Here is a 21,868-nt window from a genome sequence, read left to right on the forward strand (position 1 = left end):
AAGATCAAATAAGGCAGAAGGGACAAATAACATTCCATCAATTTTTTTTTAAACAAGCATTCTGGAAAAGCTGTTGCAAGTTCCTTTTGTTACAGTTTTCTTTGAGATTCAATAATTGTTTCCATTGTAACTCCTTATCCAGCACCAGTATCGGAGGCAAGTTACCTTTGTATTAAGCATCTGTGTCTGAATCGTCTCTTGCCCTACACAGACATTTAAAAAAGTCCTGGAATTCTCACACATCTTTTTCTCTGAATGTTGCCGTGCCTCACTACATTCGAAAGGTTATTGACGCGTAAACTACAGGCCTTCAAACCGATGGTTAACTGTAGGAATATTATTATTTAGAAACTTTAAATGCCGTAGCCTCTGAACCTTGCATGCAAGGATTCTTCTTGTGAACTATGTGGTCAGAAATCCTACAAAAATAGACATCTCGTACCTTTCTTACGAGTTTAGTTCTAAGGTTGGAGTTGAATCATCCTCGGTCTCCGAAAATCACTGAACACAACATAACTGGAAAGCAGGGTTTTTGCGTTGCTGGCGTAGTGTTTCGTCCTACTTTCGCAGTATCCTGTATTCACAGCGTTTAGGTTTCTGCAATCAAGAAGGCCAGTATCCATTATTTGACGTACTCTAGCTGTCCGTCACAGAGACGGAACTTTTGGAATTCAAATTAATGTTTGCCGTAGAGAGCAGTCAGTTTATCTGCAACTTTGTAGTCCATGTCATATATTGCGAGCACTCTGATTGTTTGTGTCCTTTGCATTTCTGTGCAGTACGCTAGTCACGAACTGTATGCTTAATGTTATCTCTTAAATGTCGCAATTTGGTCTGTGTTAATGACGTTTTTTATGTCAATGAGTTTCATCATGTGGTATCGCCCGCAACTTTGGTAGCAGTCTCTCCAACTGCGTCGATACCACAACGAGGACGTTAAAGAAGGACGTTAAATAACACTGCAGACAGGGTCTGTAATCTAACGAGCACACAAACTCTCCACCAGACGCCTGCCAGAATCACACAAGACGGCGAGTTCTGAGATCATGGGGTACCGTGCACACTGAAAATCATAGTGAGTCTATTCCGTTGCTAATGAAGTAGAGGAGTACACAGAATCTGGGCCCAGAAGCATCTAATCCACTTGGCATACTTGATGTGTAGATATGGTCTGAAAATGCACTTTAAGACGAACCACAAATGAATCATCCAAATGGGACGGAAATAAGTAGATGTGATACACATGTACAGACCAAAAAATTATTACGAGTTCAGAAACATTAGAGGATTTATTCAAGAGAAAAAGCTTCAAAACTTAGCTCGTCAGTAACGCGTTGGTGTACATATGACTCTTAGGCAAACAGGTATTCGACTTGGCATTGACTGACAGTGTTTTTGGATGTCCTCCTGAGGGATATCATAGCAAATTCTGTACAACTACACGTTAGATCTTCAAAACACCTAGCTGGTTGAAGGGCCCTGCCCACTGTGCTCCAGACATTCTTAATTGTAGCAGATATGACAGCCTTGCTGGCCAATGCAGGATTTGTCAAGCAGGAAGACAAGCAGAGTAGACTGTCGCCGTGCACAGACGGGCATTACCATGCAGAAATATATGCTCAGACCTTATTGCCATGAAGGGCAACATAACGGGGCTTAGAACATCGTCGCCCCCACGGCTTTGCTGTAACGGTGGCGTGGATGACAACCAAAACGGTCCTGATTTGGCACCCCAGATCATCAGTCCTGGTTGTCGGGCAGCTGGAAGGGCGTCAGTCAGGTTGGTATCCAGCCGCTGGCCGGAACGTCTCCAGACACGTCTTTGGCCTGGAATCTCATTGACAAGTAGAATTGTCATCAGTGATGAATCCTGCTTTGAACTTTGCCCATGATCAGCGCTATATCCCTTAGGATCAATGACAAGTCTAATAATTTCTTGCCTAAGGACCGACGTGGAACAATGTGTTATTGTGTTGCTCAATTTATAAAGCTCTTTCTCTTGAATAAATTGTCAGTTTTTTCTGAAATCGTACTCATTTATTTGTCTGTACAGATGCACCACGTCTAACGATTTATGTCCTATTTGGCACGTGTTTCTACCGGAACATACAGCTACTTCTAACTACTTAATCTTCATATAAAGGTAGATTCTCCCTAATGTTTTAAAAAAACCGAAGCGATGTAGATATCACTGAGACGAGTAATTTGATATGGGTCAGTTAGTTTCACAAATGACGGAAAATACCCCAGAAGTGGATGTTAACCATCAGATGACATGCTTCACTGCATGTGTAGTGGTTGGGCATGTCATTATTATTGTTGCCGGTAGGGCGGCAGTGCTACAGATTCCACCGTCACGGTACTCTTTATTCGTTCTTGCATAATAAATGGTGATAGGGTAGTACTTGTGGTAGTTGCAATCCAATACTATTAAACGGTTTTACGAAACAAACGTAGCCTAGCTTAGCGATGTTTAGCACTGGAGCCTACCAGCGAGAGTAGGATAGACAGGCACAGGTGCTGCACGTGCTCCGAGGTACGTCATCAGGTGACTTTACTTGCTCAGCACTTGCTACCCACTTTTGGGATACTTCCCGACATTTGTGACCCCATGTGTCTTGCATCTAATTATTCGTTTCAGCGTCATTTACGTCGCTTCAGGGATTTTTAAATGTTAATAAGAATCATCCTGAAGTATATCCGATTTAAGTTTCCATACATATAATTGCAGCAGTATCTAACATACCTTTTTGGCGTTGAACACATTATAAAGCGGGAGTTTAGCCCGGCATATAATAAGTTCAAACAACCTGCGTCAACGCAGCTTGGTGACTTGTTCAACAACCGCTAATATTTCGACAAGAGAAAACATTGTCATTTTAAAGGCAGAACTGCAACGAGAGAGTGCTTTCTAGGGAAACTTAAACCCTCGACAGGCCGACAGAAGCACTACTAATGTCTATGAAGAAAGACAACACACACAATCTCAAAGTCTCAACCTCTAGTTGTTTACGGCGTGTATCTCTCTCTCTCTCTCTCTCTCTCTCTCTCTCTCTCTCTCTCTCTCCAGCCCTCTCAGTGTGTGTGTGTGTGTGTGTGTGTGTGTGTGTGTGTGTGTGTGTGTGTTTTTGTACGGCTGCATGTGTTGCGTTCCTGCATATGACGTGTTGTATTTATTGGTAGGTGTAGCCCCCAACATCACCTGTATTTGTGCCATGAAAAAGGGTGTTCACCTCTCTGAATATCGGTGTATGACGACAACTATGATTATGCATGATCTCATTCACAGTAACATATTACTGCATTTGTCTTAATTATCTCAGTTAGTTATTGACGAACAATTTACTCTCTTTTACATGGGAAAAATCTGTGAATGAATTCCAAGCACACACTGTACATTCTCTGACCAAATTAAGCCAATAACTGATCGGAGAAAATCCCTTTTGACTGACTGAAATATGGTGATTTCCATACATCGTCTGCTACTATTTAATTAGGTTATAGTTGACAGGAAATAAGCTACAGCAAACGACATATGTTACCACTACAGCACACGAAATTTGATGCACTCAAAATGTTGTATTTCATATAGAATTAATTATGTTAATATCATTAACAGATTAATATCGTCAAGTACATTTAACGATGGAAAAGTTTAAGACAAGATGCGATCTTAACACACACAACAGGAGCAACTGCTATATATAAACAAAGTGTATCACCACTATTATGTTTCAGGAGAAATTTAATTTTTTTAAAATTTTAGTATGTCACTAATATTACTTTCTTCTAGCTACCTCATTTCAATATACTCTTATAAATAGTGAACCTGTACCAAGAAAAAATGGTATTGTCTGCGAAATAGTAATTAACAAAAATGGTTCATATGGCTCTGATCACTATGGGACTTCTGAGGTTCAAAAATGGTTCAAATGGCTCTGAGCACTATGGCACTTAACTGCTGAGGTCGTCAGTCCCCTAGAACTTAGAACTACTTAAACCTAACTAACCTAAGGATATCACACACATCCATGCCCGAGGCAGGATTCGAACCTGCGACCGTTGCGGTCGCGCGGTTCCAGACTGAAGTGCCTAGAACCGCTCGGCCACACCGGCCGGCCAGTAGTTAACATATTTTTATTTTATTAACATATATTTATAATGTCTGTAGCCTGATTATCTGTTACTAATTAGATAAATTTCTAGGCATTTCGACGTTTAAAGCCTTGCATTAGATATCAACTTCTGTAATATTTCCGAAGGCGGAAGGAGCACAAAGACAAGAGGATGAGGGGAGCTAGATGGCTCATTTGCCATCGATTAGCAATGTTTCCTATAGAATACTATCGAGGAAACATCAATTTAAAGGATCTTTCATCCATCAGCTAAAACTTCATCTCTCCTGGTTTCTGTCAAATACGGTCCACGGCTACACAAGGCAGGAGTTATTTGGGCCAAACAAAATCTTTCCTTGGGAAAGATTGTTTGAAGGACTTTGTTGAGTATGAGTGGCATACTCCCTTTCCACAACCCAGCATATGCTTTACTGCTGAACCTTAAATTTCCAGGAGTCATTGGATTTGTTATAAGCTATATCAGAAAGCTGTGGAGAAAAAATTCCTCAAACGTAGAGGAAGAAAATATGTTATATCGACATTGATTGGAAACACGCCGGAAGAGAATGTACCAGTACAGTTTGTAACACATTCCTAAATGAAATGTAGCACTCTGCAGGCAGCCATATTGCCAACATTACTTGTTGCAGCTAATTCTCTTCCAGTGACACTAGGGTTGTCGTGAAACGCTCGAGGAAGGTCCTCCTCCATGAGAGGGTTCCTGCTTCTGTAGGCCTCCTCAGGTCGCGAGTAGTGAGCTTAAACGTCCCACGCTCTATTAGACGACGGACAAGCTTCAGATGTCGACCTGTCGGGGCAACGTCCTTCTAAAAATTCCTCTCGATACAAATCACCACGACCATTACCATCTGCTAAGCCATAAAGCAAACGAGCATCTGGCAACTTCACACATGTGTGCACTTTGATTGATGGACAGCGATCATTTGATGTTACATGTTAGCTAGTTGAACAATGAAGTTGTACGCGTATCAACACAAGCAATGAAATTACTCGCATGGCAACACAAGAAAGGAACTCTGTCGTATTCCGAAACAAGCAACGAAGTGAGTCAAAATTCAACATGACCTACGTTCAATTGGAACTACAAACACTGGCGGTGAACCTAGTAACTACAACTTACTGTAGATCCGCACCAATCGTATACCGAACATTTGATATACTGTATGAAATCGTTTCATGTAATGTTGGTACTTCTATCTCCGGAGGTGTCCCGTGATTAACGTGATTATGAAGAGAAGAAGAAAATAAGCTCGACCATGGTAATAAAGCGATTCCGAACCCATGTCCGTATATAACACTTTATTTCTCTGTGTGTGAGGAAAGTTTCTTGAAAGTCTGCCTATTCCTTTTCGTTACATCTTGTTTGCTATATTGAGAACCTTAGGTCTTAAATGTTACTATTCGGCCGCTATCACTAAGGAATCGATAGAAATACAACTGTTGGACGACTTCGTCAGTTCGGATGACCGTACTCTGAAAGATATTGCCTGGGGACCTGTTATTAATTATCGGCTTTCTCTACGTAACCAGCGTTTATCTGCTACTTCAAAGAACAAGGATAATCGATAACAGGGTGCTCGTAACAGTCTACTGACTTTCATTAAAAAAGCACGCGGTTATGTAACGCCTGCGAAACAACGACCCAACGTTCTACACCAAGCATGAGCATGCCGTAACATAAATTACATATCAGTGTCCTTTAGGCATTCTATACATCAAGACGTTCAGTGACTCACACGACTGCAATTTTGTAACAGAAAATCTCTTTGGAAATTTTACGGAACAAGTACGGGAAGTCTATTAGAATTGGAATCGTGTTTGGAAATAGATATATTACTGCTGTCTTCGTCGTCAGCCTTAAGGGCATACGGAATGAGTTTTTCGATGAAAAAAAATCGATTTTTGGGTGAATGCATTTTCGAAAAATTTAGACTCTCCCGTTTAATACCATGTATAAAATATTTGGATGACGTGAATAGAACTATTTTAAATATTTTTTTAAAATAATTTCGACACACGATGTTCCGCACTTTGTATATGAGACGCGAAACATACCTGATATAAACAGCCTTACCAGAGATATAATTGAGCACAAGAGAGTTAGCTTTTCTGTTGGCTACACTGCTAGACAGTTGACAATAGATTCTGCACCATTTGTATTGTTTCCTTTGTGAGTACATCCATGTCATTGTTGTGAAAGTCGTATGTGGAGAAGTCATTCTTTCCTTCAACATGCCAAGACCTAGTCTGAAGGTATTTAGAAAGCGTGTACATTGGCGCAAGAAAGTAAAGTGTACTAAAAATTCGTCTGATTCATCTTCATCAGTATCTGATGTCCCAGTAGCGACTAACCTCAACACTGGTAGTGATACATTGAGTGATGCTGCTGCCACTACACCGGAAAGTGCTTCAAGAAGAAAACTAGCTGGAATTGAAGAAGAATACAAGAAACTAAATGCTGGGACTACAAAATATGAGGTAATTAACGTCTCTTTATTTTCAGACGTGTTGGAGAACAATGTGTGCTGCAAACAATGTGGAAAATGTGGTGTTTCATTTAAAACAAACTTACATGTAGGACTTGCTTGTGAATTAGAGTTGATGTGCAGTTATTGCAAACACAGTGTTACTTTCTTCAATTCCTCACATGTTACTGCAGATACAGGTAAACTATACGATATAAACATTAGACTGGTTTATGGATTACGGTGTATAGGAAATGGCAGGGCTGCAGGTGCCATGTTGTGTGGTGTGATGAACCTCCCTCCCCCACCTTCAAAATTTAACAAACACATAATTGCAATAGGCTCTGCTGTAGAAGATGTGGCACAGGAAAACATGAAAGATGCTGTTGAGGAAGCAGTTGAAAATAATAATAGCAGAGACTTGTCCATAGCTTTTGATGGAAGCTGGCAGAAGAGAGGCCACACATCTCTGAATGGTGTAGTAACAGCTACAAGTGTGGACACTGGTAAGGTAGTTGATGTGGCAATACTTTCCAAGCATTGCAGATGCAAGGAGAAAATGAAAAATAAACATGAAAATGAGTGCATGGCAAATTACTATGGGTCAAGTGGTGGTATGAAAGTTGCTGGTGTAAGAAGTATTTATCAACGCTCAGTAAAATGGTACAACGTTAGATACATAAATTATCTTGGTGACTCAAAGGCTTTCAAAGAAATTGAGGAACTGAGACCCTATGGTAACGATGTGAAAATTTCCAATCTGGAGTGTGTTGGCCATGTTCAGAAAAGGATGGGATCAAGACTTCGACGGCTCAAGGCTAGCATGAAAGGCAAGAAATTGAGCGATGGAAAAACTTTAGATGGCAAAAATAGACAGACAGATGCTACAATAGATCGTATTCAGAAGTGCTATGGTCTAGCAATAAGACAGAATACAGCAGATGCAGAATTAATGAGAAGAGCAGTCTGGGCTCTGTTTTGTCATACAGCTTCAAACAATGAGAATCCCCAACATGGGCTATGTCCAAAAGAAGACGATAGTTGGTGCTAGTACAACAGAGGCAAGGTAACTAAGAAACAATACAATCACCCTCATCACCTGCCACCTGCCGTAATGGATGAAATAAAACCAATATTCCGAGTCCTCGCAGACGTTAGTCTACTAAAGAAATGTCTTCATGGCCGGACTCAAAACCCAAATGAGTGTGTGAACCATGTGATATGGAATAGACTACCTAAAACTGTGTTTGTGGGTATAAACACACTTCACTTTGGCGTTTATGATGCTGTTTCATCATTCAACCAGGGCAATATAATAAAGTGCATAGTTTTGCAGAAGTAGGACTACGAGCTGCCGCAGCTGTGCTTTGTTTGGACAAGGAACGGCTCAGGTCTTCAGATATTGCCATAAAAGTATATTCAAAGATGGCTAGACAGCATAGCAGAGCCATCAAGAGGAAGCTGTTGGACGATTCTGATGATACAAGCTATGGAGCAGGCTTGTACTGAAGTAAAAACTTTGAAGCTGATTTCCCGTAACTTTAGTTTTTTTGTGTATAAGGTACATTTTCTCAGGGCCTATTTGTAGTAGAAAGATGAAATTTTCTGTAGTTGTTCCTTAAGACCTTCTAATATATCTGAATTAAAAGATATGTGGAATTATTTTGCATTAATGGATGTAATTTTAAAATACTTGTTAAAATGTATAACTTTTTTAACATTCACAAAAAATAAACTATCTGAAAGACTATACATTATTTTTTCAAAATTAATAATTCAGCATAAAAGCAAAACATATCTCTCCGTTCTGTGAAAAAATCAAGAGTATCGTCCAAATAACAAATGAGAAAATGTTCCTAACTTTTAGCTCAATTTAATATTGGAAGCATAGGGCGTTCCGTATACCCTTAAATAAGCTGTGAAATGAGCTGGTCAGGCCTGCATAAACGTTTGCTTACACAATGAAACAAATATGTAAAGTCTGATTTTCTAAGTTGGCATCCACCATGATAAATTTGTAATTTGCAAAGGTAAATCAGGCCACAAATTGGAGTTATGTATATATCCATTGTGTATATACTGAAGGAAAATGTATTTAGGTACCGTAATCTCAGCTTCGGTGTCGATCAACTGAGCAGCATTGAACTTGGGAAGGCTTCAGCATCTAGAATCGAAATGGGTGAACGAGTTGCATGGTAATCTTATGGTCTGTTTCAGCTCATGTGTGACTATAGCTGACATAATTGCTGCAAATGAGCACACTTCGTACTACACGATAGCAGTGTAGACACTTCTACAGCTGAAATGATAATTAAATGGACACTCTAGCTGCAAACAGGCGTTGATGTGCTTCACTGGGGACATGTTGAAAATGTGTGCCCCGACCAGGACTAGAACCCGGGATTTCCGGCTTACATGGCAGACGCTCTATCCATCTTTTTTTTTTAATTAAGAAAAAAGGGAGTGAACTTGGTTTGAAGCTCAGACTGAGACTTCAACGCTACTCATTTTCTTATTTTTTTATTTTTTATTTATTTTATTTTTTATTTTTTCTTTATTTTTTTTTCAATGTCTGACTTACAACCTTTACTGACATTACATTTTGTTGTACTACCACATAAAAGTGTCTACAATGTCCAAATGTTGACAAATAGTGGCTAATTAGAAAATTAATTAAGTAAGGAAATTCAGTTAACATGAAAAAACCAAAAATTCAATGAAACGAAACAAAACGCCGTCCAGTCAATTTCGAGATGTAAATGAAATGACTCTCATAATTAACACAGATCAATCTCGACTAACTGGAACAAAATTCGGCCAAGATATTTTACAGGGATTATACCTCACTAGGACGGCGATCCTTGGGGTCGCTTTGAAGAAGCGAGTGGTGGCGTTTGACTCTGTAGCCTGTTCCTTTAAACTTCTGGGCTAATAGGCCGTGGTCGTTGCGTAAGACTTTCTCCTGACGTTTCCTCTCCGGCTGCTGGGGATGTCTTCAGGGGTATAAAGTGGCCACTTTATCTCTGAAGGTGTCTCCTGCAGTCAGAGACAAAACGTCAGGAGAAAGGTTTATATTTCGACCATTGAGTATTATCTCGGAAGTTTTGGGCGATGTCAGTACCATCCGTGAAAGGTTACGCTGTATAATCTGCAGACCACTGTTTTAACGTAGAAGGTGATGGGCATCTCCTGACGTTAGGCTGAAAAACACGGGAAGAGCTGCGATTTGCACAGAGTGCAACATTTGAGTCGCACAAAAAAGAGACATGGCACATTGTCGCGATGGCCAATCTACACTAAAGCGCCAAAGAAACTGGTGTAGGCATGCCTATTCAAATACACAGATATATAAAAAGGAGAATACAGCGCTGCGGTCGGCAACGCCTATGTAAGACAACAAGTGTCTGGCGCAGTTGTTAGATCGGTTACTGCTGCTACAATGGCAGGTTATCAAGATTTAAGAGAGTGGTGTTATAGTCGGTGCACGAGCTATGGGGCACAGCATCTTCGAGGTAGCGATGAAGTGGGGACTTTCCCTTATGATCATTTCACGAGTGTACGTGAATACCAGGAATCCGGTAAAACATCAAATTTCCGAACTCGCTGCTGCCAGAAAAAAAAACTGCATGAAGGAGACCAACGACGACTGCTGAAGAGAGTTGTTCAATGAGACAGAAATGCAACCCTTCCGAAAATTGCTGCAGATTTCAATGCTGGCCCGTCATGCTGGCCCGTCAATAAGTGTCAGCGTGCTAACCATTCAACGAAACATCATCGATGAGGGCTTTCGGAGCCGAAGGCCCACTCGTATACCCTTGTTGGCTGCACGAAACAGAGTTTTATGTCTCTCCTGGGCTCGTCAACACCAACACTGGACTGTTGATGACTGGAAACATGTGACCTGATCTGACGAGGCTCGTTTCAAATTTGTCGTGTACGGGTATGGAGACATCTCATGAATCCATGGACCCTGCATGTCAGCAGGGGACTGTTCAAGCAGGTGTAGGCTCTGTAATGGTGTGAGGCGCCTGCAGTTAGAGTGATGCGGGACCCCTGATACTTCTAGATACGACTCTTACAGGTGAAACGTAGGTAAGCATCCTGTCTGATCACCTGTAGCCATTATTGTCCATTGGGCATTCCGACTGACTTGGGCAATTGGCTCCAGGAACACTCTTCTCAGTTTAAACATTTCCTCTGGTCACCAAACTCCCAAAATATGAACATTATTGACATATCTGTGAGGCCTTGCAACGTGTTGTTCAGAAGACATCTTCGCCCTTCGTACTCTTATGGATTTAGTGACAGCCTTGCAGGATTCATGGTGTCAATTCCCTCCCGCACTACTACAGTCATTAGTCGAGTCCAAGCCACGTAGTGTTGCGGCACTTCTGCGTGCTAGCGGGGGCCCTACACGATATTAGGCATGTGTACCAGTGTTTTCATATCTTCAGTGTATTTATTATGGTACTGGACGTAACTCTCGTTTTAAATGTTGCTGAGTGAAAAAAGCAATCGTATAAATTTGGCTAAAGAAATAAGCTCTCTTTTGGGGGGAAGTCTTCGATATTGATAGTACACGGCCCAGATTACAGAAGAAAATCTCTACTTCCCTGACTAACAGGATTAACAGATTGTAACTTTGTTGATATTATTTAGGCAAACGGAGAGCGTCAGGGGAGGATGCTGGCTGACACATAAGGTACTTACATATGTGCACAACATCCCCATTCTCTTAACAAACGAGCAGACGCAGAAAAGCCGTCCCGCGATCGTCATGTCCGACGTACTGGGGTATAGTGTTCCTATTTTACTTTTTTCATCTCGTTCCGGAGAGATCAGGGTGGCATGTCATACAACTTTGTCCATTTCAAGCGAATCTGAGAAAGCTGGGAGTGGGAAAAAAGGGGCACCAAATGGGCCATATTACGGAGAGAATTTTCATTTCCCGTAAGAGTCTCATGGATGAAGAAAATCTTCGACTGTTATGTGAATGTGAACTATTTGTAATTTACTTTGGAAGCAATTTTTGAAGGTTAGGAGCGCCGTCACTGTAATTTCCAAGAATGTTTGCCTATCGAAGCCGCGGGCTCCAAACGATAGGTATCGAACGTGCGATTCTAAATCCATCACGCGACTGTGGCGGCGGGTGCTATAATAAATTATTTGCGAGTTTCTGGGGGAACCCAAACGATCTATGTCGGTAGCTCGTGGGATGTCTGGTGTTGTAGACGTTTCTTCGACCTAACCCCTCACATGGAAGAATATAATTCCATGCTTATTCAATGTAGAAAATTATTTGAATTTCTTTCCGAAATATGGACTCATACGGGATGACGAAAGGAGGCACTGTGTAGACTGCGGTGGGGCGATGTCTATAAAAGTTCGTAAGAAGAGTTCCGATACCGAAATACCTTTACAATTTCATTGCAGAAACTGTGGTAAACTAACGACCATCAGGAAGAATGCATGGTTTGACTGTTCTAAATTATCTATCCAGACCAGCAAAATTCTTGTATCTTGCTGGATTAGGGACTACACCCTGCGAGAAACAGCATCGGAAGCTGACTTATCTACCAATACCGTGTGCGACTGTTTCGTGTTTTGCAGAGATTGTGTTATGTAATAGAGACGAACGACAGTGTACCTATCTGTGGACCAAATAATGTTCTTGAAGTGAACGAATCGCACATAGCTAGAAGGAAAAAACAGAGAGGATGACCTTTAATGAATGAAATCAAACATATTTGGGCATTCGGTGGTACAGAACGAGAGTCCCGGAAGTGCTTTGTGGTAAGAGCGTTCTCCAGAGGCAAGGTAACTTAAGTCGGTTTGATAAAGCATTTTATACTGACCTTTAGCAAAGTGATTAAGGACAGTTTTCAGTCCTGCAAGGCACTGAAAGCAGAAGGATTCAGTCACGGGTTCGTCAACCACTCTGTAGAGTTCGTGTCTTCCGATGACCCCAGTGTGCACACGCAGCACATCGAGCGGCTGTGGAGATCAGTGAAATCTTCCATTGAAAGCGAAGGGCGTCCAGGAGAAAGAAACCAACTCTACTTGCTTCAGTATCTGTATTTTCATAAGGTGCGGCTGCAAGGGAAAGTTGACGCATGTGACACTCGGCCCACATTTTTGCGAGACATTGGCAGAAAAAAAGGGAATGAAAATATGGAAATACCTCCCGTAGCATACACATCAAATGGACTTTCTTATGACGACAATGTCGTCAACGAGTGAGGTAAGTCGTTTCCTTTGTAATTATACTATTTTAGTATCGCTTTTCCTTTGTCGTTGCTGTAGTGACCACTATAAACATGCTCATAACACGCGCCACCACAAACGCGTGATCGATTTAGAATCGCACGTGCGATATCTATCGTTTGGAGCCCACGGCTTCGACAGGCAAACATTATCCGAAATTACCGCCGTTGTACAAGTATCAAAGCATTTTGAAAGTGAAGAACACACTGGTCTAACGGTCCGCACAATTCTCCCGCCCCCCCCACCCCCACCTCTCCCCTCACCCACCCCCTACGCCACACTACACCACCTCTTTGGGGGTAAGTTAGACCTTTCGGATCGTTTGCCCCAGTATGACGCTAGCACGGACATGTGATGAATAATTCTTCAATTCGAGAATTGGTGTCTCATGTTTAAGTGTGGACCAGCGAATATCCATCCTGAAGAACGATCAGATCGACCTCAAGTTGTGAACGAGCTATAATCAATGTTTGAGAAAAAACTCAACAGAATAGGTGTCATCATCGAGCTTGTATTTTCCTCAGATTTCACGATCAATTTTTTCTGGCATATTAGGTTTCCATTTGTGCTTTACAAAAGTGTGTACTTTCTAGTTTTCTCTACTCTTGTCAGATGAACACAATAATGGAAGCTGTACTTACTTTTGTCACTTGGTGCGGCATGGTTTGGCAAGACTTTCCTGTAGAAGAGGTTCAGTTTCACATAAAAGTCCAGAGACAAAGCGCCAATTATTTGAATGACATCCTTCACTATGCCCAACAAACCCAAACAAGCCAAACAATTTCTGAGCACCAGAATGGTTAGAGGCACAGTGTTTTGGAATCTAAAAACACGCTGGTCCATTGACTTTACGCATAGATGCGAGACTGCAAATGCAGTGGGATTCTGTCAAACCATTTACCTACTACACACCGTCGTTCAAAACGCACATAGTGGTTTGTTGTCTAGCAGCATAGCGCTTCTTCATGGGAACGCTCGTCCGGATTCTGCTGTGTTGACGAAAGTTTTCCTCCGGCAGTTTAAGTTAACAAGTTTATGATCCGCCTTGTGGACCGGAATTGGACCCGAATAAATACATTTTCCCAAAATGTAAGATTTATTTGGGTGGAAAACACTGTGGTAAGAAATACGAACAGGAAGAGGACGTTAGTTACTGATTCAAAAAGCATAGCTAAGCTCTACGAAAAATGTTTACTTTTGAACGTCGGCTGCGTGGAAAAATAGCAGAAATGTTAAATAAGTTTGCTTTTGTTACCTTGATGTCGGGGGAAAAAAATGTTCCTTACTTTTAGAATTACTCTGTATTAGAGATTCTTGATATGGATAAGCAGTAGGGAAAGGAGTAAGCTACAGGGAAAGACGGGTAATATACAGTATGTGCAAGAACCAAGAGGCTACAATAAGATAGAAGACAAAGAACTAAGTACTCATATTAAAAATGGCGTTAGACAGGGATACAGTCTTTCGCACCCTGCTGTTCAATCTATACAACGGAGAAGCAATGAGGGAAACAAAAGCAAGTTTCAAGAATGGGTAAAAATTCAGGGTGAGAAGATTCGCTGATAACATTGCTCTCCACAGTGGATGTGAAGAAGAATGACAGGCGTTCCTGGATGGAATGAATCTTACGATGAGTGCAGAGTACGCGTTGAAAGGAAACCTGAAAAAGACATAGGTCATAACATGTACCAGGAATGAGAACGAGAATATTACCTTCGTAATCGCTGATCACAAAGCAGACGAAGTTAAGGAGTTTTCTATCTTGGAAGCAAAATTAGCAATGACAGATGAAGCAAAGAGAAGCAAAAGCAAAATAACACATGCGAAAGTGGTACTCCTGGCCAAGAAACGTCTACTACACGATGGGACAAGTAAGTGGCCCAGACGAGTGGATGCGACTGGACCTAAATTTGTGGCAGAATTAACGGAGGAGGAGAGGACCTTTAGTTACTTCCAGCAGGACGGAGCAACTGCCCATGCCGCCGGCCAAAACTTGGCGCACATTTACACAATGTTCACAGCTGACAGAGCTGTTAGCAGAGGCCAGTCTGGTTGCGGTCCTAGCCGCCACTCAGGTCACCTCGTCAGCCAGTGTGCAGTTACGTCTTGTGGGGAACCTTCAAGTCTAAGGTGTATGGCATCAGCCCTCATAGTCTTCAAGAACTTTAGCAGAACATTTTGGATTTGATTGTAAGAATCCCCGCAGTCCAGCTCCGATCCGCTTTCAGCAAATTGCTGACCAGGGTCAAAAGATGCCAAGAGCTGAAAGGTGGTCAGTTTCAACATCTGCTGTATTCAGTGCTGTGTTTTCTTTTCTCTGCTGTGTTTCTTCATACCCTGAAACTCTTCTTATCTGGGCCATTTTTATTCACCTTACCCTTCACCATCCAACATGGACCTTAATTTCAGGAAGAAATTTCTGAGAAGCATTGGAGCGAAGCATTGTGTAGCAGTGAATCACGGACAGTGGGGAAACGGGAACAGAAAGGAACTGGTGACTGAGGTGATAGAGAATATTGTTCAAAATCAGGTAGACTGATAAGGAATGAGGACTTTATTCGGAGAAACGGTGGGGAAAGGAACTGTTAGATGGCCCTTCGATTGCCGTCTGTGGAGAGTGAAACGAGACGCCAGGACGAAAGTAGTTTTGTGCAATTAACTACTTTATCCCGGCCCTCGGCCGTAGTACACAGGAGCAGCGTGGTGGAGGCGTCCAGTTGCGTCTCATGTTAAAGAATAGGCTTGCAGCATTGCTGCCAGTGCAAGAGCGGAGCGGAGGGAGACGTCACACGAATGCCGCTGTCAGCATTGACTCCTGGCTGCGACGGTTACGACAGCGAGGCCGCGCAGCTGACGTTGCCCTCCAGCGAGCGGACGGCTCCCTGTTCGAGTGGCAGTTCTCTCGTGACTCAGTCCAGGTTGCTACTTCCTATCGTAGAACAGCGGACCTCTTAATTCATTTCAGGATGTCGCTCTGGCTGTGACTGGCCCGTGGTGTAGGCTTTGAAACTGAGGCAAGAATAATTTAGTGCACGAAAGGCTGAGTAGATGAACTCTCGTGACTTGTGTTCATTTAGGGCTTAAGGCACGTACTCTATACACTTTCATGGTGGCAAGTGAGGAAAGGTTTCCGTCGTTTCGCTAGCGTTTTGTAGTGTCGGCTGTTAACTATAGCCGGCCGGGGTGGTCGAGCGAGCGGTTCTCGGCGCTACAGTCTGGAACCACGCGACCGCTACAGTCGCAGGTTCGAATCCTGCCTTGGGCATGGTTGTGTATGATGTCCTTAGGTTAGCTAGGTGTAACTAGTTCTAAGTTCTAGGGGACTAATGACGTCAGATGTTAAGTCCCATAGTGCTCTGAGCCATTTGAACCATTTTTGTTGACTATAACGCGCCCAGCTGACTTTGCTTCGTAACACCTGTCGGCAGTGTTTTTGCTTCAGAATGAATAACACTCTTGCCTGCCTGCAGCTGACTGTGTTGCAACTCACTTCCGCTCTCGCGAATTTTTTGACCGAATACTATCGATACGCTGCTAAATATCTGGAAAACAATTCCAAGAAGAAGTGACAGGATGATAGGACATGTATTAACGAATCAGGGAATCATCTCCGTGGTACTAGAACGAACTGCATAGGGCAAAAACTGTAGGGAAAGACATGTGTGAGATCTTACAATTAATTCAGGATGTAGAGTGCAAGTGTTTATCACAGAGGATGAGTTTAGGAGAGGTCTTAATTGGAGGCCACATCAATGCAATCATAAGACTAAAACAAAGAAAAATCGTTTCAGAAGGACAATGGCCGGTTACCTGTAGCGAAGATTATTATTCCATTATTCTCTGTAGAATCACTTGCACTCTACCATGCAAATTCTCTTATTAAAATGTCAATCGAGGGAGATGCTGGTGTGGCAACGTTATGGTTTCGTCTTTGGTACGAAAGAGGTTTAGACCTGTCTTCGGATTTGGCTTTTCGATGATTTGCCTAAATACGAGGGGTGTCCAGAAAGTAGGTTCCGATCGGTCGCGAAATGGAAACGACTATGAAAAACCGATCAAGCTTTGCACAGATGTGTTGGGCAGTGTCTCTAGTATACCCGTAGATAGCATCACGTCACTCTTCTCATTTCTGAGCCAACAGTGAGCGCGTAAAGATGTCTAGGAAACAGTGTCTCCCGCCAAGCTCGAGGGCCTGGTGAGAAATTTCTCCTGAAGCTATGCAGCCAACATTACATAACTGTCGTGCTGTTTCTTCTTCAAGACAATTTTCAGTCGCATTCTGCAGGGGCAGTGAAGAAGCTCCTGCATCGTTTACAATTGGAAATGTTTGATTACCCACAATACAGCCCTTAATCGTCTCCCTCTGAGTTTCATCTCTGCTCGCATGAACCGCTGGTTATGAAGACAACATTCTGGCACAGGCAATGACCTGTAGGCCAGCGTAGAGAATTGGCGGAAAGCACTGGTGGCTGCCTTCTGTGATGAGGATATTGGAAAGTTGGTACAACACTACGACAAATGTCTAAGAACGGCGACTACGTAGAGAAGTAGTTGGAAGGTGTAGCTAACTGTTAGAAATAAAACATTTCTTATTTTCAATGTTTTTCCATTTCGTGATCAATCGAAACTTACTTTCTGGACAGCTCTCGTATCTTAAGGGGTATTCCAGAGTATTTCCGGCGAAAGGACTTGGTAAATTTTCTAATCTATCCTTCCTCAATCGAAACATAAGCTTCGTTTCTGATGACCTCGTTATCGTCGCATCGAAATGCTAAACACAAATCTTTTTTGCTCCATTGGAGTGACGTCCACCTAACGCAACGCTCATTTAACGTAACATTCATCAATGTTGGAGTAGTCTGGTCGTCATTCATTTCCTTGCAATTGCTCGTAACGCTTCATGTACTTTCAAGCAAACCACACAGACGTTAGTTCACTCTCAGACACCAACAGAATTATGCACTTTCACCCGTTTTAACACTAACGTGCCATAATGCTTAGAAACGCTTATTGTAGAAAGTCTTTCACATCCTACTGACTTCTCGCAATGATCTTGCCCGTTTCTCTAACTGAAATTATTTGTCTTTGCGCATTAATCTTATCTGTGCTACAAGATTCCGTTCAACTCCAGGTAGTATTTCTGGTGTTGTACCTTTCAAAAAGCGGAAATGTAGCAACGCTCTAAGCACAAGTGCTTCAAGTGTAGTCCGGTGCTGCATACTGACTGACTCAGTTACGTACTACACGCTCTATTGCGTCATTTAACAGATCACAGGATTCGCTGGTTTTCGCGCTCCGTACATTCCACCCGACACGTGGTCCGTTCAGTGCATCAAGTGGAGCGTTGACAGGATCGATCGGTGGCATTGCGACTGCATACCGCGTAATTCACGCCTGATTAACGTTTTCCACTTAAAAGCGTCTAATGCTTCTGCAGTCCATTTGCTGAAACTTCCGCTCCAAATACCTCTCCGAAAGTTCTCAGTCCCTTTCTTGACGGATTCCAACTAGCGGACATCATATGAAAAATTGAGTGTGCTCGACCCTATTAAAAATTAATATACCGCATACCAAATCTTATGAAGATATCCGTCATAAAACTCGCGTTTAATTTATAGTGCTGGTTACCACTTAGCCTTTGTCATAGGCCTTTTCACACTGACTGTAAGGGTATGACAATGCGAATTATCTGACTTGTATTGAGGTGTTGCATGAATAAATTATTTGGAAATTGATCTGAAAATTTAAAATTAAAAGCAAAAAATCGACATACTAAGTTGTTATTGAGATTTATGCATTTTACATTAGCTAAATTGAGTGCTTATATGATACTATCAGCTTGCCACATGATGTCCTCTGTCTGGCAACTATACAGTTAGATTTTACCGTTCATCCACCACAACCGCCTGAAAGGAGAGGAGTACCTGATTTCCCATACCAGAGGTGATCTTGGAATAGCTGGAAGGTATGTCACTGAAAATACGTAAAGTAACGTGATTCAGCACAATGGAGTATTAACACTTTTTGCACTGACCGTCCCTCACCATCAGAACACAAAATTTGAGGAACGGTACGCCAACTTTACCTACAAGCTTGGTCGAAAAACTTCCCGTATTTAGTTCCTATACACTTTTTCTTGCAGGATTACATGATAAGTTTGAACTAAATAATTGTTGGTTGTATGTTCATTCTTTGATGTTTCTGTCAAGTTTTGTTTTTATAATTTGTGTATATTCATATGCTGATTCGGATATAATTAGATATTATTTTGGTGTTGATTATTTTGTTTTTAGTTTAATTTTATTGAGGTTTTGGATTTGCTCATTAATTAGATTAATACTGTCATCATATAATTACGACTAAATGTAGTCTGCATTTTGTCCACTTTGTGTAAATTAACAGACACAATCTGCGCAACTGAGTTAGAGTTTCTCGTGTCACCTTGTTTTTACATTGAAGCGACGAGAGTCACGGGATAGCGATAACCACGTATACAGCTGTCGGCAGTACCTGTGCAAAATCTATAAAAGGGCAGTCCATTGGCAGAATTGTCATCTTTACTCGGGTAATTCATGTGGAAAGATGTCCGACGTGATTATGGCCGCACGACGGGATTTATCACGCTTTTATGGAGGAATGTTAGTTGGAGCTAGACTCACGGGACGTTCCATTTGGGAAATCGCATGGATATTCAGTATTTTGAAACCCACAGTGTGGAGAGTGTGTCGAGGATACCAAGGTTCAGGCATTACCTCTCACCACGGACAACGCAGTGGTCAATAGCCTTCACTTGGCGACCAAGAGCAGCGATGTTTGAGTGGAGTTGTCAGTACTAATAGACAAGCAATACTGCGTGAAACAAACACAGAAATCAATGTTTGAAGTACTACAGCTTATCAGTTAGGACAATGCGGCGAAATTTGGCTTTCAAAAACGTAAAATGGTGTCATTTGAAATACGATGTTAATACTTGAGTGATGGGTACGTTTATGTTTGTCATAGGCAAACCTTTTACGGAGTAGAGAAATGCGGGTAGTAAAATAATATGTGTAAGAACGTAGAGCGAGCAGGAGTGAAACTCCAGGAGAAAGCTGTCCCTCTCACAAGGGGCTGGAGACAGACGTAGAGTATTTTTCATCTACTGTTCTAGCTGTGCATCGAAAATATAAGTAAGAAAATAAAAGTTTTGAAGTTGAATTAAAATCCAGGATTGGAAAATATCACTCAAAAGATGTGCTGATGACATAGCTATCCCCAGCGAAAGTGAGAAAAAAAGTAAGCAAAGATAGACGAAAGTATTAAGGAACAGGAGAAAGGTGATCACCGGTAAGCTTAACAGGGTTGTTGATATTTCTTCCGGGTTATATGGCCGTGGTCCATGGAATTATTCAGTTCCTAACGTTTCGTCCAATACTACGTTGGACATCTTCAGAGGTATGGCTGGTTCTGCTGGATTCAGCAGATGTGAAGTTTCAGCGTCTTTGTGCGATGCACGGGCCAGAGCTCATTAACTGACGATTACGTGGGAGTTTGCGACTAATGCACTCCTTGGGAAGTTACCCCCGTACTAGCTCGGGACGCGAGAAGCAACTCGGAAGTGGACCGGAGGAGAGGGAAGAGGCGTCCATTTGAACGAGAAGAGATGGCCTGCTGTTGCAGAGCTTCCGACTAAACCTCTCCAAACTCGTACTTTGTGTATTGCCTTAGGAGGTGGAAAGGGAGAGGCGCTAATTTAGGGGATGGTCTTCGACACTGTGTCTTCGAGTAGACAAGAGAAGTGTTTTGTCTGCAAATGGGTTAAATTTTAAATGGGAAAGTAAATTATATTAGGTTATGTCACATTGGTATTACTCTCGTTACAAGACGTCGTTGTGGCCTTGCATTGTAAAATTATTTATTTACAAAGACAACAATAAAAATCGTGAACTACATAAACATATCGGCTGTCGCGGTTAGAAGTCCTCATATTTTTATATGTGGTACATTAATATGTATACAAGTCAGTGCGTTGATTGTTTTTCTCTTCATAGAACAGATTTCCAGCAGACGCACCATATAACTTACTGTTTGATGGTTTGGCTCAAAGGGCTCTGAGCACTATGGGACTTAACATATGTGGTCATCAGTCCCCTAGAACTTAGAACTACTTAAACCTAAGTAACCTAAGGACATCACACATATCCATGCCCGAGGCAGGACTCGAACCTGCGACCGTAGCGGTCACGCGGTTCCAGACTGAAGCGCCTAGAACCGCACGGCTACAGCGGCTGCTCTGATGGTTTCTGCACTGCCGTAGCTGCACCACTATGTTGACTTCACCTGTCAATATAGACTAACCGTTTGCGTCCATGTGCCCACATTTCAACACCAGACTTGCTGTGCAGGTGAAAATAAGCATTAAAGGCTTGCTCTTGCCATATGTACTTAGAAGTACTAACCAACTTAAAAAGATACTCCTCCTAACAGCTATAACTATGGGTCTGCAAATGACGTAATTATTCCAGAATGAGATTTTCACTCTGCAGCGGAGTGTGCACTGATATGAAACTTCCTGGTAGATTAAAACTGTATGCCGGACCGAGACTCGAACTCGGGACCTTTGACTTTCGCGAGCAAGTGCTCTCCCAACTGAGTTACCCAAACACGACTCACGCCCAGTCCTCATAGCTTTACTTCTGCCAGTATCTCGTCTCCTACCTTCCAAACTTTACAGAAGCTCTCCTGCGAACCCTGCAGAACTAGCACTACTGAAAGAAAGGATATTGCGGAGACATGGAATAGCCACAGCCTGGGGGATGTTTCCAGAATGAGATTTTGACTCTGCAGCGGAGTGTGCACTGATATGGAACTTCCTGGTAGAGCACTTGCCCGCGAAAGGCAAAGTTCCCGAGTTCGAGTCTCGGTCCGGCACACAGTTTTAATCTGCCAGGAAGTTTCATTGACGTAATTATTGTTTGTACACTGTCCTCAATCACCGACAGAAATATATGCTTTACACCTGTT

At 42.2% G+C, this 21,868-nt stretch overlaps 1 protein-coding gene across 1 annotated transcript in view; it reads left to right on the top strand.

Moving 5' to 3' along the window:
- Positions 1-21,868, top strand: part of LOC126468583 (melanopsin-like) — a 165,292-nt gene that overhangs the window by 53,110 nt on the left and 90,314 nt on the right. The gene's annotated exons all lie outside the window — the stretch shown is intronic.

This window comes from Schistocerca serialis, chromosome 1, assembly GCF_023864345.2.
Source record: "Schistocerca serialis cubense isolate TAMUIC-IGC-003099 chromosome 1, iqSchSeri2.2, whole genome shotgun sequence".
In the NCBI taxonomy this organism is placed as follows: Eukaryota; Metazoa; Arthropoda; class Insecta; order Orthoptera; family Acrididae; genus Schistocerca; species Schistocerca serialis.